Genomic DNA, 26,053 nt, shown 5'->3' with positions numbered 1-26,053 from the left:
AGTTTTGTTTTGTTTTTTAACCACTCCATCATGTTGCCTCTCAATTAAAAGGTTGAACTTGATGAGCTTTTGGAGCCCTTCCCCCGACCTGGAATACTCTAGGATTCAAAGACTATTTCTTCCTTGAAATATCTCCCATGGAATTGAGTTGTGGGTGGAGCATGGGCTCCAGTTGTCATGTGGCCCCATTTCCCCAGAGAGTTGTCCATATCCATCAAAATGACCAGCCTCCCAGAGTCCTCTATTCTCACTTGATTCTCTTTCTGAGGTTCTGACTAATTGCATTGACTGAACAGGCTGTCACAACTCAGTCCTTCCCTAGGATTGGATGTCCTGATGGGAGGCATCCAGGTACCTTTGTTCTAGGCTACAAGCTCCCCTTTCTCTCTTTTTACTAGTAGAAGTTTAATATAAAGTATATGTGTGTTGTTTATATTTTCATTGATGCTTTCATTTATTCCAAGATGATGTTCCCTTTGGTTAACTGTCAAAAACCATGATTATTGCAGGAGGTTATTTTTTACTGTAACTGCTTAAAGGTACAGAAAAGCAACTCTTTTTATCTTCAAATTCAGAAGAGAATTCTACCTGTATCTTTAAGAGAATCTGAAAGAAATGAGTGCCTTTATTTATCTCCACGTGGCTTTGAATGGGCTCTTTAAAAAATGTATTGGTTCGTGCTCAGAACCAGTAAAGCAATATGAAAAAAAAATGGAGCAAAATGGTTCCCCATGGGTTTCCTATTTCTCTCTCCACTGTTACATTTTTTTTTTAAGAGCATGCAATGCAGTTCTGCCTCTGGATGTACTCCCTTTGTTCAACTTTATTGCCTTTGCCACCTGCCTTGAAATGGTCCTTCAAGGGTTTTGATAAATCAGTTGCAAAGGTGTCTGGTTTCATTGTAACATCTGTAAGTGCCTTTTCTGAAAGGCTCTTTTTATGCTACCTAGAGAAATTCACCTCAGTGAGTCTTTGGAGAACCCTAAAATCAGCTCTAATATATCAGAAAGGGAAAGTGTATTATTTTTCTCTCCTATCTTTACTTTGGAAAGGCACTGAGGGCATTTCAGAGGAAGGAAAGCAAGTAATGAAAGGAAAATGATCATTTTGAGAGAGTCCTCTGCAACTGCTTTTTTTTTTTTTTTGATACTATGATGCTAAGAAGTTTAAATATGACCTTGGAGACCTATCCCAGCATTCTTCACTAGTCATTCACACCCACTGAGGTGTTTCCTTTTTTCACTCCAGCCAGGGGAATGAGGAGATGCTCCAGGGACTTACAGACACTGACCCCCCAACCCTACCAACTGAAATTGGCATTTGTTCTTTGTGAGCTCACCTCTAGGACCACAGGACAAAGCTTCAGAATGGATGGCCACTGGCAAGGTTGGAAGGAATGAGAGGCATTATCTTATTCTCCAGGGGTTCTCTGGCATAAAGCTATGTATATGCCCACCAGATCATCCAAAACAACCTACAGATCATTGGTGTACAATAGAGATCCACAGAACTTTAACCAGGTGACTAGATTATACCAAATTATCTAGATGTTCATAAATCAACCAATCCTAGGCTGGTCTGTGATTTTCCAATTGATGAGTCCATGAGGGTAAGGACTATCCAAATAGGTGGGGATGGAACTTTCCCCTGAAGGAAACAGAGATCAATTGCATAAAGATAGTAATTTGGGGCCAGGGAATTAGGCAATCCATGGGACTGGAGTTAGGAGAGACTTGCTTCTTTCTCAGTCTTGGATTCTGAGCTGAGAGGAAGCTTAGCCACACAGACACAGGCTGAGACCAAGAGGCACCATTCAACCTCCACTCTGAGGGAGCAACAGCACAGTAGGACCTCTTGTCTTCAGGCTCACTCTTGCATCTAAGCTCCAGCTCCAAGAAGCAAAGTCTGAGCCTCTGGATGGAGTAGAGAAGGGTTTCTTTCTGGGGACTTCTGGCAAGAGCCAGTTCTAGACACAGCCTGTACCTGGTGCCAGAACCTTCTCTGACTCAGCCACCAAGGCACATGAGTGGGCTTATGGTCCACGAAACCATTTCCATCTTAAGTTTGAATTGCAACAATTGACTGCTGAGAGCTACAAACTCAGATGCTTAGTAGTTCTGCCATGTCATGTGCTTAATTGCACACTGGGGTAAGCAGTGACTGGCTTTTGGGTAATCCAGAACTCAGCTAGTTTTGGTACTGGCCTTGAAGGGGACAGCTGAGTCCCATTTTTTCTAACTGGTGACTAAGACATTCTTCTCCTCCCCCTCTTCTTCTTCCATCTCATCCCTTTCCTCCTCCTGAAAATTGCTATCAATAATACAAATACTGGGGGTGCCTGGGTGGCTCAGTCGTTGAGCGTCTGCCTTCAGCTCAGGTCATGATCCCAGGGTCCTGGGATCGAGCCCTGCATCCAGCTCCCTGCTTGGTGGAGAGTCTGCTTCTCCCTCTTCCTCTGCCCCTGCTTGTGTTCCCTCTCTCTCTGTGTCTCTCTCTGTCAAATAAATAAAATAAAATCTTTAAAAATAATCATAATACAAATACTGTTTATTGGCTATAACCTATTCATTGACATACCAACAAGGCTTCAAATTCAGTACATCTAAAACTTAACCCATTATCTTTCTCCCTTGGCCAGCTTCTTGCCTGAACTATCTTTCTGTGCCACCACTCATTCTCCCATTCACCAAAACTCAAAATTTCAGCATCCCTTTGGATTTTTACCCTAGTCACAAACTTCCTATATCTCCTGCTTCTACAACATCTCACTTCCATGCCTTCTTTCTCTACTAGACCCATTAAGGACCTTCTTACCTTCCTTGCTTCCAGAAGGTCCTAGAGCACCATTATTGGTTTCCCTGCCATCCGTCTACCCCAGCTGAAATAAACCCTGCACACTTGCCACACAAGTAATCCCCTCATATTATGGTTTTGAAGGTATCAGTTCTTGTTCAAAATCATCAATAATTCACTTTTGTTTATAATGCTGAATCTAAACATAGCTGATTCTCTTTGGTCACTGTAGTTATACTCTATAAAATCACTCTGAAGCTGAGTTAGCAAATACGGAGCCATTGCTCCTAGGTTCCTGAGAGCTTCTGGTCATACACTTTTATCAACCCACCTATAAATAACCTTCTTTATGTGTTAAAAAGATCCCTTATTTAATACGTATTGTTGATTCATGAACAATTGAACTCATAACCAGCAGCACTATAATTCATGTATGCTCTCTGTAAGACACATCACAGCTTTCTTCCACTCAGGGAAACTAGACAGCAATTCAGTACTATGCTTGGGGGCCATTCAACACCAATGCAAAATATCTGGCATTAAATAGATTGTAAAAAGGACCTGTTTACTGTGTGAGAGCTAAAATAAAAAGACATGGTTTGACCTCAGTTGGGAACGGGTGTTAGGTGGCTCAAGTTTTTTGCTACTCTGCACATGTTCATGAATGACCATGAAAGAGCCATGAGTATTGACTTGGGGGTTACAAATAAATTTTAGTGAGTAGAAAAACTTCAAATATGGAATCATGAATTACGAGGATTAACTATGCCTCATCTTGGATTTCAAAGCCTCCAATAAGAAGGTCACTTCCTCTTTCTTTCTCTCCAGTATTATATCCCATTGTGTCCCCATATTCCACTCCTGCTAAGGTACTCAGTCTTTCTAAATTTACTCCTATTTTCTTGCCTTTTCTTTCTTCGTGCCACTCCCTATTAGGGGCATCAATTAATAATTCTTTGGTTGCAAGCAACAGAAATTAATGAGGACCAACTAAAGAAACACAACAGGATATTAACAGGAAGAGTGGCTCACAGACTCAAAGGAAAAATTGGGCAATCAAGAACCAGGAAGGCTATGTGCCAAGGAAGCTGAGAGATCCAAGCAAAGGGAGCACATGGACCTTCTAAGAGGCTATCTTCTGCATGACTCCACCCCAGCTAATTTCCTATTACTCTCCCCATCTTACGCCTCCAAGTTTCTAATTCTTAGGAGAGACAACCTGATTGGCCTATTTGAATAAATTGTTCCTTACCCTCAAGGTATCTTAATCCTAGTAGCTAAAGTAAGATAGAATGGTAATGGAGCTAATCTGGCTCATTTGCCCACCACTTCGGACAGTGTGGCAGAGTCCTTTACCAGTGTAAAACTGGGATTGGGGCTGCCCAGATAAACACAATAATCATTGAACTTGGTTTTTTTTTTTTTTTTCCTCTTTATAACCATAGCCTAGAATTCTATTTATCCTTCAATTTCCATCTAATTATGACCCTCTTCTGTAGAGGATCATATTCATATCCATATTCAGCCCTATTTTATAGCTATATGTAAACCTTTCTTATCATACATTCACTTATTTATTCAGCAAATACGCATTAAGTACCTACTACATACAGAGATTGTGCTAAGCCTCCCCTGCTCTGGCCTTCTAGAGGGCAGGGACTATGGCCTGTTCATCCTGAAACACTGGCAAATACTAATAATGGGCCCAATGGATTCCACATGGAAATGGCCCATATCCAAGCAGATTGAGTTTATTCAAGAATGAGTTCTTTTATGAGAGTCACGTAGCTTGGTGTAGTTGACTTTCTAGTCAACATAACCAATGCTCTGTATAATTCATTGATGTTATATAATTACCTCAGAGTGACCCAGCTAGAAGAATTAGATACCAATACATTACATAGCAGAATAAAAATTTACACACACACACACCTATTTTTAATGATTCCAAAGGAAAAATTCTCAGAGACCTTCATAAAACATAGCACCAAAAGAGATTATAGAATTCTTTTCTCCAGTTGTGTTAAGATCCATTCATTAATTCATCAAATAGCTTATCTATTTGTCAAGAATTAGCACAGTAGTAATGGGGCAAAGGTATGAAATGGTTAGACACACACACACCTTTGTATCAGATTATAATCTGAAGAATAAATTAATATTAAATGAATTTTAATTTTTAATAGTAAATAATTCCAATGAAAAGAAGAAATAGACATAACCTAGCTTTTGAGTTTATGAAGCCACAAAACAAATTAGAACACAATGGATGAGAAGGTATAAAAATGCAAAACTATAGAGGCAGTATGTAGATTTGACTTAAGTTGCTATGATAGGAGTTATAAAGTCCAGCAGACATCCCCATGATATCCCTCAATAGGATGCCATGCATCCTATACTGCCCCTACTCTGTATTTCTTTATGGGCCAAAGGATCAAAATCTGGACTCATAACAAATAATTTGTACAAGTTCTTGAGACTATTCAAAGCTCTTTTCCAAGATAAAGATACAGTCTTTGTCCATCAAGCCTGTGATGAAGTGGGATGTTCTCTGGACGAGACAGCAAGTCCACATCTTAACGTCTCACTTCAGCAGGCCAGCTTGGCCTCTTTCATGACTAGCCATTCAGAGTACATTTTGGCTGATAGTCTTGACTGTCCGCATTCCTGAAATTTGTACTTTCCCAAACTGACTGCAACTCAATACCTACCAAAGGCTTGCTTAAAGCAGCTATGATTTGCAAGAAAGGGTCTAAAGGAAATGTTAAGAAACGTCTTCTTTCTTCCAGATTCTCTAAGTGAAATCCCTGTCATAAAGCAAAGTACCTGGACCACAATACCTCAGCTTCTTACAAAAATGTCTTTGTGGATTTTTACCAATCTCAACTTTTACAGACAACTGGCCCTCAAAAAAACATTTATTTTTAATCACATTACTGCCTTCTTTCCTTCAAATTTTTTCTTGAATGTACTGTCCACTAGATACTCAGTGTCCCTTATACAAACATCTACAAAATAAATTCCTCTGTCAGTGGAACTCAAAGACAAAGTCTGTCCCTATAGAGTGAATTTGACGTTTTCTTGTTATCAGATAATAAACATCATGCAACCCATTTCCCTTCTTGTCCCTTTTTTGTTCCAGAAAATTCAAGGGCTGAATTCAGTCATTGAGTTTGTCTGTTGTAAAGTCATTCCCTTCTGAGGGGTGAAGAGATTTGTACCCCCTTTCCCCTCCCTTTATTGCTCTATATTATGCAGTGTTTAATTTTTGAAGCTGTTTCAAACACCTTTGTAATAGGTGGGAAATAAGCATTAAACCAATGCAGATCTAATTTGTGATCAAACTCCTGTCAAGATCCAAAATCAGGGGTAGTACCTCCTTGAGTCCTTGTTCAAATGCTATTCAGCACTGGCAAAAGGGGGAAAAGTAATCTGTGTTTTACTTTCTCAAAGATGCAGCCAGTAAGAACATTGGTCTGAGCATCAATAACAATTAAATCTTAATTGTAAGGATATGTTCCAAGTAACATTCTGTTCCCAAAGGAGCAGGTTTGGGTAATTTGAGCCTCGGATTAATTTTGTCCTTTGTCATGAAAGTCATGCTAAAGTGGATACTAATCAAGCTCAAAGTGATGAGGTAGAGGTATAGATCCTGAACTTGCATCAAACCTTTGGACACTCTTCTTGGCTGATTAAAACCAGACCTATGGAAGAGGAACATTATGTGTTTACTGTTATATTATATTATTATTGCATGTAGTTATTTGTGTAGTCCATAATTATACAATAATAATTTAATGAATAATTTTAGTCAGTTCTTGTAACTCTGATATGATTTCAAACCTTTGGTAGCCTCTCTCTGCACTGAGAATAAAACCTGAACTCCCTATATAGCCTATAAGCCTGGCATGACCTAGCCCTGCCTAGTTCTCCAGCCTCATTTCTTTCCAGTACCTTCTTACTCACTCTGCTCCATTTATACTCCAGTCCTTTCTGTTCCTTTAACTTCCTATCTGCCATCGCAGGCTCTTAATGTGCTTACTGTTCCCTACACCTTCCTTTCCTCCCATGTCTGGTTCTTCCAATTTCAGATAAAACAACATTACATCTCCTGAGAAGATGCCCAATCATTGTCAATCACAACACTTTCCTATTTCCTTCCCAGCACTTGTCAGATGTGCTCTTGTTTACTGTCTACTACACTAGATAGTAAGCTTCATGAAGGCAGTACCTTACACACAGGGTTATCTTTGCACGTAGCTAAGAGCTTTGTTCCTTTTCTTAGATTATTTTGTGGATTGATACAATTGGACCTCCCCAATTCTCAAATGACAGAACAATCCAAAATCAAAAAAGATAGCATATTGGAACTAGAACATCCCTTGAAAGTAATCTAGTCCTTCATTTCATTGAGCACAGAATTTAGGCATAGGGAAGTGAAGTAAATAACCCAAGGCACATTATGGTAAGACTAGAAGGGGCTCTAGTCCAGAGCTCTCATCACCTTTCAATAAATGCTCTATTTCCTCACTGCCTGTCACCATTGGTCTTCCAATGGGTAAAACTTGGCCCAGTTAGGGTGATTGATTTGTCCAGGTATACCCAGGACTTTCCTGGTTTTATCAATGAAAGTCCCATGTCCCAAGAACCCACTCAGTCCTGGAAAATTAGGTAGTTGGTCACCCTAAAAGGTCCAGTATCTATGTTGTGATGTCATTCCCAGTGCGCATGTTGATACATCTTCCCTCCTCCAGGGTGTGTGTTACAAGTAATAAAGAGCATAAGCAGTACATACTCAGATCGACTAAGACAGATATTTCCTCAGAAGCTATCACTAGCAACTGATCATCAACAGAAAATCAACAAGCCCAATGTCAGTAGATAGGCTTTGAATTCAGAAACATTCCCATTTTTTATCAAGAATCTAGGGCCCAACGGAACATTCTCTTGGAACAAACATGTCTTAGTCTGCTCAATCTGCAATAACAAAATACTATGGGCTGGGTTGGTTTAAGCAACAGAAATTTATTTTCTGACAGTTTTGGAGGCTAGAAGTCCAAGATCAGGGTGCCAGCATGGTCAGGTTCTGGTGAGGAATCTCTTCCTGGCATAACCCCCCTCATCCCCTCTCCCCCCAGTTCTCCAGGGAAGAGCATTTGTGGAGTTTACTCATGATTTACAGGGCTTGAGTAGGTCCCCGGGAGAAAGTGTGAAACAGTTAATCCAAGCAGATCCCAAATTGCTGTTCAGACACTGGAAGAACCTCAGGGCAATACCAACTGCAGAATATCAATTTACTTCTTAAGATTGTTTTGCCCAAAAGCAATAACACAGCAGTTCTCAGGATCTCCAAACTGGAATGGCCTACCTGAGAACTTCCAGCTTATTTGACTTCATTTTTAGCTTCTTCAGTAAAACAATACACTCATAATTATCCTGACAGAGAATTCTTGTATCCAGATAAGTCAAAGATTTTAAGATAAAGGAAATGCAACCAAATTAGACCATTTTAATAATTTTCTACGCAATGATCTGGAGAAAGAAACATGTCCAAAATATAGCTAGCTGACCTACTTCCAACTATGGTATTAAATCTTTTCTAAAAACCACAGCTGTAAAGAACATCAACAAAAAATCTTTAGCCATGACTTCAGCCAGCAAACATGGCTGATTTGAAATCTCATAGAATTTTATCTTTAGTGCCATCAATCTCCTCCCCCCCCCACTATACACCTCTTCAGCTCTTCAGAATCCCTTCTTTTATGAACACCTAGTATCATTGTCTTTTCCCCCACTGTTCTCAAAAAAAATTGCCTATATCTGCATATGAATTTGAATCACTGCTCTCCCCCCTCCCACCTTGGTATGTATTTAAGCTTCATCTCTGACTATGAAAATGATCTGGTTGCCTGGTAAATAATTTCGGAGACTAGGTAGTTCATAGTGGCTGAGCTGCTGGTACTATCTTTGAAAACAGCAATGAATATTGACTCTTATTGAAAATATTATACCGGTGCCTTGTAGAGGGCTTCCAGGGCCACCATAACAAAATACCACAAACCAGGTTGCTCTTTTCCAAAGCTAAGTGGAAGAGGTACAGTTTCTCCCCATCCTCTCTAGTTCTGGAAGCTCAAAGTCCAACACCAAAGTGTCAGCAGATTTGTTTCTCTGGAGGCTTTCCTCCTTGCCTTGCAAATGTCTGCCTTCTTGCTGTATTTTCACATGTTTTTTCCCCTGTATATGGGCATCCTTGGTGTCTCTTACTCTTCTTAAAGAAACACCAGTTACATTGGATTAAGGCCCCAACCTTATGACCTCATTTAACCTTAATTACCTACTTAAAGGCCCTACCTCCAAATACTATTATATGGGAGATTAGGGCTTTAATACATAAATTACTGGGGATTCACAAAAGGTAAAGAGAAGAGAATCACAGAAGATAAAGATTCATGGGGCGCCTGGGTGGCTCAGTTGGTTGAGCATCTGACTCTTGATTTCAGCTTAGATCATGATCTCAGGTTGTGAGATGGAGCCCTGTGTCCATCTGTGCTCAGTTGGGAGTCTGCTTCTCTCCCTCCCCCTGTCCCCTTGCTTGCTCTCTCTCTCTCTCTCAAATAAATAAATAATTTAAAAAAGATAAAATATAAAGAGAAGAGAATCAGAGCATACAACTATGGAAAGTCATCAGTTTACAGAGGAAGACAGCAAGAGAGAATGAAAAGAATAAGGGAACTACAAAACCAGAAAGCAGTTTATAAGATGGAATTAGTAAGTTCTTACCTAAAAATAATTAAATGTAAAGGGATTAAAATTTTCAATCAAAAGACATAAAAACATGGCCCAACTATATATTGGGCCTATACTTATATGCCTATAAGAGACTCACTTTAGCTTTAATAACAATAACACACAAGGCTCAATGTGAATTGATGAAAAAATGTATTCCATGCAAGTGAAAGCCAGAAGAGCAGTGGTAGCCATACCTATATCAGACAAAACAGACTCTAAGCCAAATATGATAACAACATATGATAATAATGATTTTCTTTTTGGGGTCAACTCATCAAGAGGATATAATAATCATAAATATATATGCACCCATTATTGGAGTATCTAAATATATTAAGCAAATCCTAACAGATCTGATGGGAGAAATATACAAAAGTAAAACAAAATAGTAGGGGACTTCAATACTCCACATTCAACAAGGGATAGATCATCCACACAGAAAATTAACAAGGAAATTGTGAGACTTGACCGATACTTTAGACCAAAAGGACACATACAGACTATTCCATCCAACAACAGCTGAATACACCTTCTTCTAGGTGCACACGGAATATTCTCCAGCATAGATCCCAAAACAAGTCTTAGCAAATTTAAGGTTCAAATACCAAGTATCTTTTTTTTAAATTTTATTTATTTATTTAATTGACAGAGAGAGAGAGAGAGAGACAGCGAGAGAGGGAACACAAGCAGGGGGAGTGGGAGAGGAAGAAGCAGGCTTCCCACCGAGCAGAGAGCCTGATGTGGGGCTCGATCCCAGGACCCTGGGATCATGACCTGAGCTGAAGGCAGTTGCTTAACCAACTGAGCCACCCAGGCACCCTTACCAAGTATCTTTTTATTTTTTTTTAAAGATTTTATTTATTTATTTGACAGAGAGAGACATAGCGAGAGAGGGAACACAAGCAGGGGGAGTAGGAGAGGGAGAAGCAGGCTTCCCCGCAGAGCAGGGAGCCCGATGTGGGGCTCGATCCCAGGGTCCTGGGATCACGACCTGAGCCGAAGGCAGACGCTTAACAACTGAGCCACCCAGGCACCCCACCAAGTATCTTTTTAAACCACAAAAATATGGAACTAGATATCAGTAATAGGAGGAAAGCTAGAAAATTCACAATTATGTGGAAATTAAACAACACACTCCTGAGCAACCAATAGGTCAAAGAAGAAACCAAAAGAGAAATCAAAAAATATCCTGAAACAAATGAAAATGGAAACACGACATACTGAATCCTATGGGATGCTCCAAAAACAGTTCTAAATGGGAAGTTTATAACAATAAATGCTTGCATTGAGAAAAAAAGATCTCAAATGAACAACCTAACTCAAGGACCTAGAAAAAGAACAAACTAACCACAACTAGCAAAAGGAAGGAAATAACAAAGATCAGAGCAGAAATAAAGAGAAATACACTAGAAAAGGTCACTAAACCAAGGGCTGATTTTTTTAAAAGATAAAAAAAATTGAGAAATATTTAGCTAGACTAATAAAAAAAAAGACTACAATAAATGAAACCAAAAATGGAGGAAGAGACATCACAACTGATACCACAGAAATAAAAAGAATCATAAGAGACTACTATGAATAATTATACACAAAAAAACCCACCTTGGATCCGCTGGAAGAAATGGATAAATTCTTAAAAATTACAATCTACCAAGACTGAATCATGAAGAAATAGAAAATCTGAACAGACCAATAATGAGTAAAAAGATTGGATTGGTAATCAGAAACCTCCCAAAAAAGAAGAGCTAAGGACCAGATGGTTTCACTGGTGAATTTTACCAAATATTTTTTTTAAAATTAATCCCAATCTTCTTAAACTCTCAGAAAATTAAAGAGGAGGGAGTACTCCTAAACTCATTTTATAAAGGCAGCATTACCCTGATACTTAAACCAGACAAGGACACCACAAGAAAAGAAAATTATAGGCCAGTATTCCTGATGAACATATATTCATGTTTCCTATGGAACTGAAAAACTGTTCTCCAAAGCTAAGTGGAAGAGGTACAGTTTCTCCCCATCCTCTCTATTACTCAATATTGTCAATCCTTCTCATTTTAACCATTCTTTGGTATGTGTAGTATGTCTCTTTGTGTTAGGAGAACAAAACCTTTTTCCAGAAGCCTTCTACCAGACTCAATGTATTGGCCATGGCTGGGTCTTGTGCCTATGGCTCAGCTGCAAGGTCTGTGTCTCATGTCCATGCCTTAGCAAGGACTTTTAGCCTCTAGAGTGGGGTGGGGGTGATTCTCTGGCAAAAAGGAAGGGAAATGGAATGACTGTTATAGACAACTGTCATTGCTTCCCTAGCATCCCATGGTTCACTGGTTTAGATCTACTGCAAGCTGCTGAATGTAGTGATAAGGACTTGATAACTGAGTTCTTTTAAAAGAGGATAAAAAGGCAAAGCAGACTCAAGTTTTGAGCTTGGGTTCTTAGAGAGAGTTGGCATTGGTGGGAAAGGTGTGGAGTCAGATTTGGTTCACACTGTATTTGCAGAATCAGACTCCTTTGACCCACAGCCCTTTCAGTGATTCCTGGGATTTTGAAGTACAGTTCAGTCTTCCTGGGTCGTTCAAGAACTTTACAAGTTGTCTGGAGGGAACAAAATCATCCCTACCCTGAGGAAATTAGAGTGAGTGGATCAGAACTGGTCGTCATCACATCATTAGTTCAAGTAAGAGATATAGCAAGAATCCATGTCCCTCCCCACTCCTTTGAGTCCTGATGAGCACCCTAGGTTTCTTTCCTATCAGGAGAGCCTCCTGAAAGCACTGGCATTTGAATGAAAACCCTAGGAAAAGCCAGGGAGATACTCTTCCAATGGTCTCCAGTTCCCCAAGTCTTAGGGCAAGTATTTGCAGAGGAAGACTACCTTGCTAGTACATTTCAAGTCAATCATCTCTCCTCTTGAGTGTTTCAAATGACAGTTACAATATAATGGTAAGAAGCCTTTGTTACAGTCCACCTCACAACATTAAAAATATGAGCATGATAGGAAATGATCTCTATTAACCAGAGTTTGATCTCCATTTTTATTTATGCAGATACAAAGGGCTATTTGGATTAGTAATTATGTTTTTGGCATTTCCTGGGGTTTCAAATTACTTACTGGAAACAGCGTGCTGAATTCAAATACTGGATTCTAAATTTCTTATTCATCTATAAGCCATTGCTCAACAAGGATAATGGAAATGCTGCACCAGTAAGTAACAACTTGGAATGGTAAGTAGATCATTGGAATTCAGAGTGGATTTTTAGGATTTTGGTAACAACTTCTTACAAAAACTTTAGTGGACTTACCATGTAACTGAGGCAGATGTGGAAGTTTTCATTTATTTTTTTCTTTTTCAGTTCTGTTATAATGGAGTTGATTGTTTCTAGGGAAAATTTAGCATTTTTTTTTTCAAGTCATGCCAAGGATATGTCTGTGTTATTTAATTTACCACCGTGTGCTTCAGTTCAGTTTTCAAATTTCGTTATGCATACCACCATGTATAGCTCTGTATGCAAGTGTGTGGGTGCATGTGTGTGTAGAGAGAGAGAGAGACTGTTTCAAAATTGCCTCAAGAAGATACTCAATATCCAGCCAGTAATAGCCTATGAGAGCCAATTTCTTAATAGGGAAAGAGATAATTATGAGCATAAACACAGCACTTTTGGGACTCCTTCTCCCAGATTCCCTGGAGAACATATGTTCTCAGAGCCCAGAGGGAGATTTCTGCCGCCCCCACTCAGGATGCCCTCTGCATAACAGGCTGACTCTGAGATAAGAGAGAGAATCATTCTTCAAACAACCCTTTCCCTACCTTCCACTTATGATAATGGCAAATTGGATGCATTGCTTTCCTACTTTAAACATTTACTCTTAGGTCTGTGTGTGTGTGTGTGTGTGTGTGAGAGAGAGAGAGAGACAGAGAGACAGAGACAGAGACAGAGACAGAGAGACAGAGACTATCTTCTACTCAAAAACAGAAAAAAGGCATAATGCTCTTTTCCTCCCATTACAACTGGCTTCATGTTCCTAGGTCAGGAGGCAGAAGCTTTTTAACCAAGGGTCAGCTCTACGCAAATATTAACCTTGTTGCATTTTCATCTTTGTCCCTTCTTCTCTTTCCCCTTTCCCAGTGTTCTGATCACACACTCCCCAGCTTCACTGCTCTCCCTCCCCTCCTCCATCACTAATGCCTGGGAGGGGAGTCTGATCAAGTACCAGTTCCCATCATAGGGCTGACTCGAAGCAATGATACTCCACACAACACACGTGTTGGATGCCACTCACATGCCAGACACAACTGCTGGGGCTGTAAAAGGTTATGTGTAATTCCCAGCTCCCAGCCAGTGATAACTCCATCCTTTTCTCTCACAAGCATAGAAGAAAATCTAAATGCAGGTGAGTAAGAGAAAGCTATTGCAGGGATAATGTTGAATCTGCTTTAATTTACAAAGCAAAATAATTTGCACGTTGCATTACTTTATTTTTTTTTTTTAAGATTTATTTATTTATTTGACAGAGAGAGACATAGCGAGAGAGGGAACACAAGCAGGGGGAGGGGGAGAGGGAGAAGCAGGCTTCCCGCCGAGCAGGGAGCCCGATGTGGGGCTCGATTCCAGGACACTGGGATCATGACTTGAGCCGAAGGCAGACGCTTAACGACTGAGCCACCCAGGCGCCCCAAGTTGCATTACTTTAAATGCAGCTAGTGACAAATTACTTCTCTCCCATCTTACCACTGTAACTCTTAATGCTGGTTTTCCTTTCCAGATCCTTTCTCCCTCCTTCCCATTCTACTTTGTGCCCTGGGAAGGTACCTTTTTGACCTGCTTCACCTCTGTTTCTTTATCCTCTAGCCGGTGGAGATAGCATCAGAAACCTGGAAGGCATGAGAAAGGGGAAGTTAGTATATTTGTTCTCATCTCTTTCTCTGCTGGCCATAGACCCTCTTCCAAAGGCCACTTGACTCCTGGCAGGCAGTCTTCTTCCATATCTGCAAACCTTGTTGTAGCTACAGCTCTCCCTAGTGTTCAGGAATGGTTCCTTCCCTCATTCCCCCAAGGGTGAGGGAAGAGGGGAGATAGAGACCTCTTTTTTATTAACCCTAGGGTACTTAACCAACCCTGTTGGTTCCTCTTAACTTTGTCCACATCTTTGTAACACAATTGAGTGTTCTACTGTGTCCTCTCTTCCCTGCCAGGACCCTAATTTTACAGTTGAGAACCAATTGCTTAGATTAACACGCCTCCCAAGAGTTCTGATGCTTAACAGGATGTTGTTCTTGTTAATAGCATGAAGACTGAAAACCGCTGATGTCTAAAAGGAATCTCTCTCAAATGGTGGATGTGGATTCCGGAAACTGAGAACTGACTTATTTGAGTACAAGCTATCAGTTACTCATTAGTACTGCCTATATGGACTTAATCTTCCTGAACTCCTAGGGCACATCTTTCTTTCCATGCTTTTTCTCTTTACCATGATATTCTCCTCCAGTCTATTATTTTAAGGATCAGATTTATGGCCAAGAATCCATAAAGCCTTTCTTGACCCATGTTTTCCCTCCTTAATCCATTATCCAAGAGTTTACAGCATTCCCCCAGGAAACACACCACACACACACACACACACACACACACACACCTTATAACAATTATAATTTTCATAGTCTAAATATTAAGTCTCACTATTTACCAGACCTCGGAAAATGATTTTGTTCATATCTGAGTTTGTCTTGTATAAACTGACATTATAGTAAAGAACTGAAAAGCATGCCATTGACTTCGGAGTCAGATGGGCTGGGTTGGAGGCTTAGATCTTCCACTAGCCCACTGTATGTGTATATGTTAAATAATTTTGCTATACGTCTGCTTCCTGAAAGGAGAATGGTATAACAATATTCTCACATGATCACTGTGAAAATCAAATGGGATATTTGTCCTGTTTTTAAGCATTGTGCCTGTTGCATAGCCAATGCTAAGTAAATATTAGCTAAAATAAACATATAAAGAACAGGTTGTATTGTTTCCATTGAGCTCCTTGAAGGTAACAGCCTGTCTTCACATCTTTGTGTTCTCCTCAATAGATTTCCAACATATAGCACGGATGGATAGATGATGGATGATGGATAGGGTCAATGAAGCCAGCCTCAAATAAAAATTTATTCAGGCTACTTAGACCTTACTTGGCAGAAACCACATTTTAAAAATTTCCAACCAGTCCTTTGGGTCCCTGGATGTGCTTTTTCTTTCTGCTTAATTCACTCAAATCATAGATGCACACTCTTGCATTTATAGGCTGTCTGTTCATTATTCTTTTAGCAAGGAATTTAAATACCCTTCTCCATGTTTTGCCATCCCCATTGCAGCTTTTTGGAAGCTTCATACAGGTATTTATCTCCCTTGAGGATTATTTTCATGTTTCTTTAAAAGCAAAGGGTGCAGTTCCTGCCAAAGCTAACAGCAGAGGATAAAGGAGATCATTAGTTGACTAAATATTTCCACAACAAAAGTTGGGAAATTTCACCCCAAGGGTATTGGTATTTCCAGCCATTCTCTATGGATCAACAGTTAGACCAAGTTCATCTATCAATTATGAAACAGCCCAGAAAGAATTTGGACTTTTATTTTTGCCAAGCAGCAAAACAAACTGAAAAGTATGGAAAATACCACACAAACGCCCAAATTAATTTATTTCTATATCTGTTACTGTTTCCCTCTTAACCAGTCAGAAGTTACTGAATCCAAGTCAATATTTCTTTTACTACCTACTATGTGATAAGCATTCTGTATATCCACTAAAAGAATTCCTTTGAAATGAAGTCTAGCTTAATTAAAACAATCCCTATGATGCATTTGTATTATTTGGCAAAAGTAGATTCTTCCCTTTTTGGCCAGAATGGTCTCACCTGTGATTGAATTCACCAGCTACAATAGCTTCAGGTTTTCCAAAGCTGGTAGAGTGGACAGTACATAGATTTTGGAGTCACTTTTAACCCTGGCTGCACAGTTATCGGCTCTGTGGCTGAGCAAGTTCTTTGGTCTGTGTGATCCTCTTTCCTCCACTGAAAAATGAGTGTAATAGGATTTACCTCACTATGCAGAGCTGAAGGATGAATGCAATAGTGCAAGCATCTAATATCAGTTTCCCTCATCACTTTATACTCATGCATTTTACACAGCATCTAGGACACACTGGAACAAATATAAGCCCTACATAACTTGGTTTTTGCTTCCTTATTTAATGACCAGAAGAGCAGAAATTTGACCTGATTTATTTTGTGAATCTTCTATTTCTATGAAAGAAATAACTTGGGCTTTGATGTGAGATTATTGAAACTTATCTTTTGATGGCAGGAGGAAAATCCTTGTCTTGACTCCTCTATGCACACCTATCTCAGATTAGTGGATTAGTAAAAATAGGGTAATAGCCAACATAACCCCTTAGTGCTAAGATTCTAAATAAATTAAGTTCTGAGGCTTTTTGTCTTTTTCTTCCACTTGAGTGGGAACTCTGACAGGCTGTCCTGGGAAAATCTCCTTTGAACTGAGTTCACAATATGTGAAGGAGCCCAGGTCTGTTGGTGGGTGTTGAGGAGTACCTCACTCAGGGTACCCTGGTGCTAGCTGTGGAAGCCAAATTAGGCTATCTTAAGTAACAAAAATCTCCTAGAGTGGATATTGGATAGCTCACAACATTGAGAGCCTGGGGAACTGAGCTCAGAAATGGGGGTGGGGGGTGGGGAACAAACAAAGAAGGGAGGTTGGGCACCATTAAGATCCTGTGGCAGAAACAGTCTTTGTGGACTGCTGCCATCAACCTTGACACTTTCGAAAAGAGTTTAAGCTCTAGCAGATCTACCATAATTAATCTCTAACTACCCCTGTTAGATGTGCTACATTCTTGAGATTCACGTCCTAGTTGTGAGCATCTGGTCATCCAGTGTCACATGACCATGCCCTACTCAACCATGGAGCTGGGGGAAACACAGAGATCTGTAATGCAAATGGACAGAAGAGGGGCCTTGATTTCAAGCTACCATGATTCTTTAAAAATAGGTAGGTAGTTAACAATACTGTGTTGTATATTTGAAAGTTGCTGAAAGAGTAGATCTTTTTTTTAAAGATTTTATTCATTTGAGAGAGAGAGAGAGCATGAGCAGGAGGGAGAGGGAGAAGCAGACTCCCTGCTGAACAGGGAGACCAACATGGGCTCGATCCCAGAACTCCAGGATCATGACCCAAGCCGAAGGCAGATGCTTAACCAACTGAGCCACCCAGGCACCCTGAATGAATAGATCTTAAAGGTTTCCATTACAACACAAAAATTTGTAACTATGTGAGATGATGGATAATAAGCAAATGCATAGTGGTAATCATTTTGCGATATAAACATATATAAAATCATTTTGTGGTACACTTTAACTAATACAATGTTGTATGTCAATTATAGTTCATACTCTCATGAGCCCACATTTGCAAGGGCTATGGCTGCATTTGACAGACATAAAGTTTCTAGGATGATCTGGCTGTGCATAACTGAGTCTGGCCTCTGAATTCTTGTCATGCTCAGAGGTGAAAGTTCTCTGGAGCCCAGTAAGATTACCAGTGAGCACATCCATGAAGTGAGACATCCATGACGGAGATACTGGCTATTGACTTGCTCAAAAATGAAAAATGGGATATGAGTTGCTGAGGTGTTTGAAGACATCATGTTAAAAACTTCTTGTTTGACTTTCGGTACTGAACAATGTTTGTTTGTTTCCTTTATTTCAGGCCACAGAGGATTAGTTTTGCCAAAAGAAGAGAGGTAGCTAAAAGGCAAAATAGCAGCCAAATGAAAAGCACTTTGATGAAAGTGTGTTGCAGTGGATAAAAGCATTTATTATATTTGGAGTCAGTTAGGCCTGGGTTGGAATCTAGCCCTCCAACTCTTTTCAGGATGCCTAGTCTTGGTACAGTGACTTAAAGTTCTGTGAGCCTGGTCTATAAAATAGGGATAACAGTGTCCCTAGAAATGGATGGTTGTGACCATTAAAGATGATCAATTGAAAGCACTCAGCCACACTACAGCCCAGCCAACACTGATCCTGTCTGCCCCCCATTCTTCCTCACTCACAGAAGAAAATAGAGAAGTCAGCTTGGTTACTCAACTATAAAGCATGAAGTTACAAGAAGCAATTGAGTAAAATTAAAAGGTTAGATGCCAACAGTGAAATAAGACATCAGTGTGGAAAAGAAAGGGCATTGAGCTCAAGCAAAGAGACAGAGTTGTGGTATCGGCGTAATTCCTGTGTCATGGTAAAGCCATTTGGCATTGGAGTCACTTGGGAAAGACAGAGAGAGGAATCTTCAAAATAAGAGAAGTAATCTTTACAGTGCACATGCTGCACCAAGCTGGGTGCTTTACACACATTATCACATTAAACTACATACCTACTGCATGGGGTACTCCAGCCCACCGTGTGGATAGTAAAATTGAGGCACAGAGAGGTAATGAGTGGATTCCTTCTGACCTCAGTTCCCCTGCTTTCTAGGTGAAATGGCAGAAAATGACTTCCTTCATCAGCCCGAGTTTATGTCTCTTCCACTAAAGAAAGCAACCAGCAAATTTGACCTATGTCAAATTTGGAAGTTGGGTCAAGCATTAACCGTGGTCTAGTCAATGATGATGAAGGCAGGCAGGGAGAGAATGGTGTCCATGTGAATAAACATAAAGTTTCCACTGTAACCACATACATGGGGGGGGTGGGGGGGGGGGCAGGAACACTGCATCAGCAAATCCAGGAGGCCCCCATTCACATTTTAGTGCTGTGAAGAAAAATGAATTTAAAAAAATAGAGACACGGCAATAATTTCATACCCCGTCAATGTCACCCTTACACATTAACTGGCTCACCCAAGTATTATTTAATTATCTAATGTAGGAATGGGCAAACTATCTCCCATAGCCCCATGTTTTTGTAAATAAAATTTTATTGGAACAACCACATCCATTTGTTTATGTATTATCTAAAGTTGTTTTTATGCTCCAATCTCAGAATTAAGTAGCTTCACCAGAAACCATATGACCTGGAAAGCCAAAAACATTTACTGTCTGACCCTTAGAAAGTTTGCTGGCTCCCTGACCTGGGGTAATGTACTTATGTTTGAATTTGCTATTTACTATTTGATTAGAGCCCAGATATTCCGAAGTTATATATCTACTGGTTGATTTCTATAAGGTAGAAAGCAGAAGCAGAAGGCTATAGCTATATTGCTCTGTAAGATATTAACCAGTTTATATATCAACAGATTCATTTCAGTATCCCCTTGACCTACTGACTATATAAATTCCCTCCCTTAAATTCTCCTTTGAACCAGATTTGCCATCCTAATGATCCCCGCATTAAGTATTAAGTTGAATAGATGTTTGATTCCTGTTCATTCTATTTTGCATGAGTCATGTTTTTAACTTTGGAAAGTTATACTTTGGCAACTCCAAGGGACACCTTTAAATACAACGTGAATGGAGAGGGGGCTAAGTCTCAAGATAGGGATGGTATTACTAGAGAGCGAACTCTATTGTTGCCGCCACGACTGTACCTCATTTAATCCACACAACAACTCTATAAGCTATGTTAACCTACAAAATGGAGAAACTAAGATGTTAGCAAGACCCATCTCAATGGGTAGTTTTGGTGGTAAAAAGATAGTGCAAGTCAAGTATTTAGCACAATACTTACTGCTTAATACTTATTCATTAAATTCTAGTAATTATTATTATTATTATTAATGGCATTATCCTGTGTATTAGCTGTTTCTTCAGTTGAAAGTAACAGATATTTGACTCCTACTAGTGTTAGCAAATAAAATGTATAAAGGAAATTATTAAAGGAAGTATCTTGTGCTCACAGAATCAAAGGAAGGGCTAAAGGGCTTCTCCATATTGGCTAAGACTCAGAGGTGAGAGAGCCAGCCATGTCTAACGATACAAGTGATTTGATTTTGCAGGACTGTGAACTCTGATCTGATACGGAGTTGGCCTCATTTCTTCTACCCTGTAAACTGAAGTAGAGATTATGACTTCCTTACCTTTGCTTCCCCATGTTGCTCAGCACAGTGCCTGCCACATAGTACCTGCTCAGTAAAAATTTACTGACCTACATTACCAGCCTGCTATTGGGGATGATAAGTAAATATGGCTGGCAAAAAAAAGTCAAGATCTATAGAGATAGTAATATATCCGATTTTGGTGGTACAGATGGAGGCCAGGTTGGGACGAGGACTTTGAGTGGTAGCCTGAGGCTACCTTTCCTCTTCACAACTACAAAACGAGATAAAGCTAACATTCCCAACACAGCCTGAGTGTTCAGACGTCACTGCTGTGTTCTCTTCTTTCTGTTGCTGGAATCTTCCTCTGCTTTGGGGGAAGTGGGGAGATAAGACCTAGTCCCCTTAGCCCCTAGGGGCACAAGATCGGCCACCCTTATGACATTACAGGAACTGTCTGCTTCAATTGCACTGACAAGACCTGCCAGGCCTGGGCACACGTCCTGATCCTTCGAATCCCTTCTGTTGCATCACCTGGACATTTTATTTGAAATTGATTTTTAAATGTCTGAGTAATTGAGGTTTATGTGTAGCTGCCTCTCTGCAACAGAGGTAAGCTGAGGCTGCTTATAGCCTCATTAAATGCTGATTAAAAGTGATTACACTGGTGCCATTCCTCAGGGCGCCCATCAGAGAACAGATTCCGCATTTGGCAGATCTGAGTCTGGACAGCAGAAACTGTACCGAGCTGGGCTTTGCATTCCCTGTTCATCTTCCACAGATGACCAGCTCTCATAGGAGGGCTATTTTCCAAGCTTCCCATCTCCGGGACACATACAAGCCGTCAGGCTTTGGTGAAGGCAAAAGATCCACTTTTTTTCCCCAGAGACTTGAGACTCTCTCACTGGAGTCAATCTTATGACCCAGAGTTTTGAGGTGGGAAGTCTAATGTCTTTTGGCACAGATCTAGTGACCTGGACAAGTCCTAGAACCTCTCTTTTTCCCCAGTGTCCCACTCATACCCTGTATGTATGGCCCTGGACTTGTTCTTTACCAAATTGTCCTTCAGATTTGGCACAAAAGGAAAAAAAAGAGGGCCTTCAGGAAACAAAAGAGACCACCAGGAATGGTTGTGATCTTAAAAACATTCTCTGTCCTCCATGCTCTTGATAACAGCTTTGCCACTGCCCGTCCCCAGAGGCACACAATTTTGAAGTTGAAAGTAATTTGGGCAGACAAGTTTTGACATTGAAGTCAGGAAGTCCTGGGTTTGAATCTTGCCTCAACCCATTAAAACTTGGGTAGCCATGGGTAAAATCCTAAGTCTCTCTTTGGCTCAGTTCCTTCATCTGTGAAATGGGAATATCAGAGCCTCCTTCACAGGGTAAGTGTGTGAATACATAATGAAATAAGACATATAAAAGGCCAGGCATAAAAGAAGCGTTCAGTCAATGTGAGTTATTCTTCCCTAAAGGGATTGTAAAGTTCATCTAAAAAACAAAGAAACAAAAACAAAATAAAAAAAAAAAATTAAAAACCTGACCCTTGCAGCTTTTTTTTTTTTTTTTTTTTCTTGGACTCTCCATTATGGACCATGACCTCTGGGTTGCTTGAAAAGGCATCAGCAATGTTCTGGAGAAAAAAAAGGGAAAAAAGGCATGGTTCTGAGACCTCCAACCTCTCCTGGAACATACACTATCTGGAGCAGCTCGTTTTTTGTCTATTTTATATATCAGGGTTCTATTTAATATTTCTATTGAAAAATTAACACAACTTTAAAAAGAAAAATTGACTGCTATTACCGTATTAGAAAATTCATGGCGTTCACAAGGGGAAGTAAGAAATCCCTATTTCCCATCACACTGCAATGCCTTCTTAGCACACCAGGTGGCAGAAGCTCCTTGGCATGTATGTGAAGAAATTTCACAACCTGTCTGGACTAGTGCATCACTAAAGCTTTTGCAGCAGAGAACAGAATGCTCACAGATTCAGTTAATTAAGGGCTAAGCCTCTAGGATTTAGAGTTCTCTCTCTTTTTAAGCCAAAACCCAAAGCAACTGAACTCTGGACTTGGTCTTTCCAGAGTTGTTCCTAACACATTGTCAGTCTCTATTACAGCACCTTGCACTGCGCTGCGCATTGGGTAGGAATTCAACAAGTGTTGGTCAATAGAAGGGTCTCCAGTCCGAGTAGATCAGACCTCAGTCCTCATGGCTTGTGTTGGTTTGCCCTGAAAGGCCCCAGCAATGTATGCTTTGTGCTGAACATGTGCCAACAAAACAAACTAGCAGTCTAGAGAAGGTGCTGGAGGAGGGATATGGCAGGGAGGACCTCACAGGGGAGGCAATGATTGAGATGGGCCCTTCCAGAGTTAGGACTTGGAAGAGAAGAGAAAAGGCAAGTGATTCTTGGCAGGATCCAGAGTCAGACCCAAAGTGAAAGACAAGGCTGAGCAGAGTGTGTGGGTAAGAAAAAGATGTGAGGATTCAAAAGAAATGGGAAAATGTGTTTTCCTAGATGATGCTTAGAAAATGCTGCGTCCCTGGGGTGCCTGGGTGGCTCCATCAGTTAAGCGTCCGACTTTTGGTTTCGGCTCAGGTTGTGATCTCAGGGTGGTGAGATGGAGCCCTGTGACAGGCTCCCTTTCAGCGGGGAGTCTGCTTCTCTCTCTCTCTCCCCCCTGCCCCTTCCCCCACTCTCTCTCTAAAATAAATAATCTTTTTGAAAAAAAATTTTAAGAAAATGTTGGGTCCCTGTCCTCATTTTTGATCAAATAATTCAGCCACTGTTAAGCAGTGCATACAGAGATCTTCTCCCAAAGTATTTAGCCAGGAATATCTGTCCCTTTCCAAAAAGGAGAAGAGATACGTAGGGTAAAAGGTTAGGCCACCATTTATTGGACATTAGTATGTAGCAGGCACTTTACCAGCCACTTTAAAGCAGGCTCATTTAACACAAAGAGCAACCCTATTCATACATTCATTTATTCATTCATAGCCCAACATAAATGTATTCAGTGTTAACATGTTCTGGGCTTTGTACAGAAGCTCAGAATTTTGATATAGCAGTGTATAAAACACCACATGACCCCTCCTTGTGGAACTTATATTTGCAGGGGAGAGAAGAACAATAAAATAATAAACTAACACTTGGTAAGCGTGAAGAAATATTGGGTGGATGTGCTTATCTCTCTCCTGGAGGGAAGATACTGAGGCATGGAGCAAAATACCCACGGTCACCCACAGTCAACAGCAAACCCAGAAATAGGTATCTTTGAATGCTGTGCTTTTAACCCCACAGCCTTTCTCATGCTCTTGGCATCACTGGGAAATTTCTATTATTTTCCCTTGACATACTCTCATCTTTTGAGCCAAAGGAACTAGCCAAGTTCCACTGAATTCGTTTGAGAAACATACCAGGCCCCATGCCTGCCCATGGGATGATTTTGAGTTCTGTGGAGCCTTTTTCTTTCAGGAGCCCTAAACACTATATATTCCCTCCTCAGATGAAATCACATAACTGCTTTAACCCATCCCAACTCAGTTCCAGGTATGAATTTATAGATTGCTGCTTCCAGGCCTCTGCAGTGTCACTGTGACTTAATACCCTGATTTTATAGTTTTTCTGGTTTAGTCACTTATTGGAGCCTTTGGGTATTCTTTCCCTCCCCTACTTCTTCTTAAAGAAACATGCTCATAGCCCAAAGCAAAAGTAAACACATTAGAGTTCACATCTACACAATTAGGGACAAAGGATTCCCCTCTGCAGGCTCTGTCCTGGAAATTGGCTTTCCAGTGAAGCATCTTTAATAAAGGTTCTTTAATGAAAGTTCCATCTTTGAGACCTAGGCAGGATTTCCTGTGAAAGTGAAGAGACTCCAACTACAAAATATTACAAATGGCATATAGTGTTTCTCAAAATGATTTCAGAATATTTATGTATTATTTATGTATGCATCTCTCTTTCTCTCTCAAGATAAACAAATGTCACTAAACTAAAACAATGTGGGGGCATCCAGGTGGTAGATCCAATGTGAGTATGTGTGTGCGTGTGTGTCTTACGTGTGCTGGGGGAGTCGGAGGAGATTTGCATTCCCCTCACTTGTTATTTTTCTTTGTTCATTGAAATGGGGCATACACATTAAATACACATTTCTCTCTTCCAGCAGAAAAAGCTCTAAAATAAACAAGAGAAAATTCCCCCTTCTCCTCAGCACTCCTGTTTTAGGGAGAAAATTCAGAAAATATGTGCTAAGACACGCAATAGTTTTAGAGAAAACACATTGTGTTAGACCCAACATAGAACATTCAAAAATCATTGTCTCTGTCTTCAAAGACTGACCTATCTATAAGAAGCAGGCCCACAAATTCTGTAGAAAATATCAAGGAAAAGCCTTAGGTGAAGAAAACAAGGGCAAAAGGAATGTGAACAGGATCAGTAGTATATACACTTCTCAGTATGCCTGTAAGTGCTCCCAAAGAGGACACAAACCTATGGAAACTGTCCCCCTTAAGAACCCTCACACATACCCTTAGAGTCACCAAAGTTGCCAACATTGTCTCCTTCAGTGAATCTCAACTGCAGATGAAATAAAAGCTCAACTCCTCCTCTCAACCTTCAAAACTTCCAAGGTCCTACCTCCCTTCCTCCTTTCTGAACTTCCCCCTCATGAAATGCACCCCCTCTCTGTCATATAAGCCAGTGAGGTTTCAGCCACCCCAAGGATATCTTCCAGATTCTCTGTATCTTTTCTCTGTATATTTACAGTCATGGGTCTAGATGAGATTAGCTAAGCACAGAGGGAAGGAAGAAAAGAGAAGGGAGCCCAGGATGAACCCCAGGGGCACGCCAGTATTTAGATTGCAGACATAGTATAAGAAGGCAGAAAAACAGACAGAAAGAGCTATTCTTGAGATGGGAAGAAATGTAGGAGAGTATGGATCTCAGAAACCAAGAGAAGAGAGGGTTTCAAGAAGTGCAGAGTGGTCAACTGCCAAGCGATGCTGAAAGTGAAGTGAAGAAAGAGACATGCCTATTAGTTGTGTTAATATGGACATCATGGAGTTGTCTTCATAGGATATAAGAGCAGGAAACCCAACTGAGGGTGTTCAAGGGAGAAGAGCAGGTGAGGGAATGGAGTTCTCTTAGGAATTACACTCTTTGGGGCATTTTCCAAGACAGCTTAACCTAATCTTTAACAAGTCCCTGACAGAAAAATATATATATATATGTATATGTTCCAGACTGAACTCCTTTCAAGACTAAATTATGTAAGAGATAAAATCAGTTCCAATATAGAAACCTTGTTTGGATTGTTATTCAACTAAACTAACAAGAAAAGACAGTTTGGGTATAATTGAGGAAATGTGAATCTAAAGTAGATATTAGATGGTATTAAGGAATTTTTGTTAAGTGTGTTAAGTGTGATGATGTTATCATGGTTAGGTAATAA

The sequence above is a fragment of the Neomonachus schauinslandi genome, chromosome 6 (genome assembly GCF_002201575.2).
Source record: "Neomonachus schauinslandi chromosome 6, ASM220157v2, whole genome shotgun sequence".
Lineage (NCBI taxonomy): Eukaryota > Metazoa > Chordata > Mammalia > Carnivora > Phocidae > Neomonachus > Neomonachus schauinslandi.
This window is presented reverse-complemented; position numbering follows the sequence as displayed.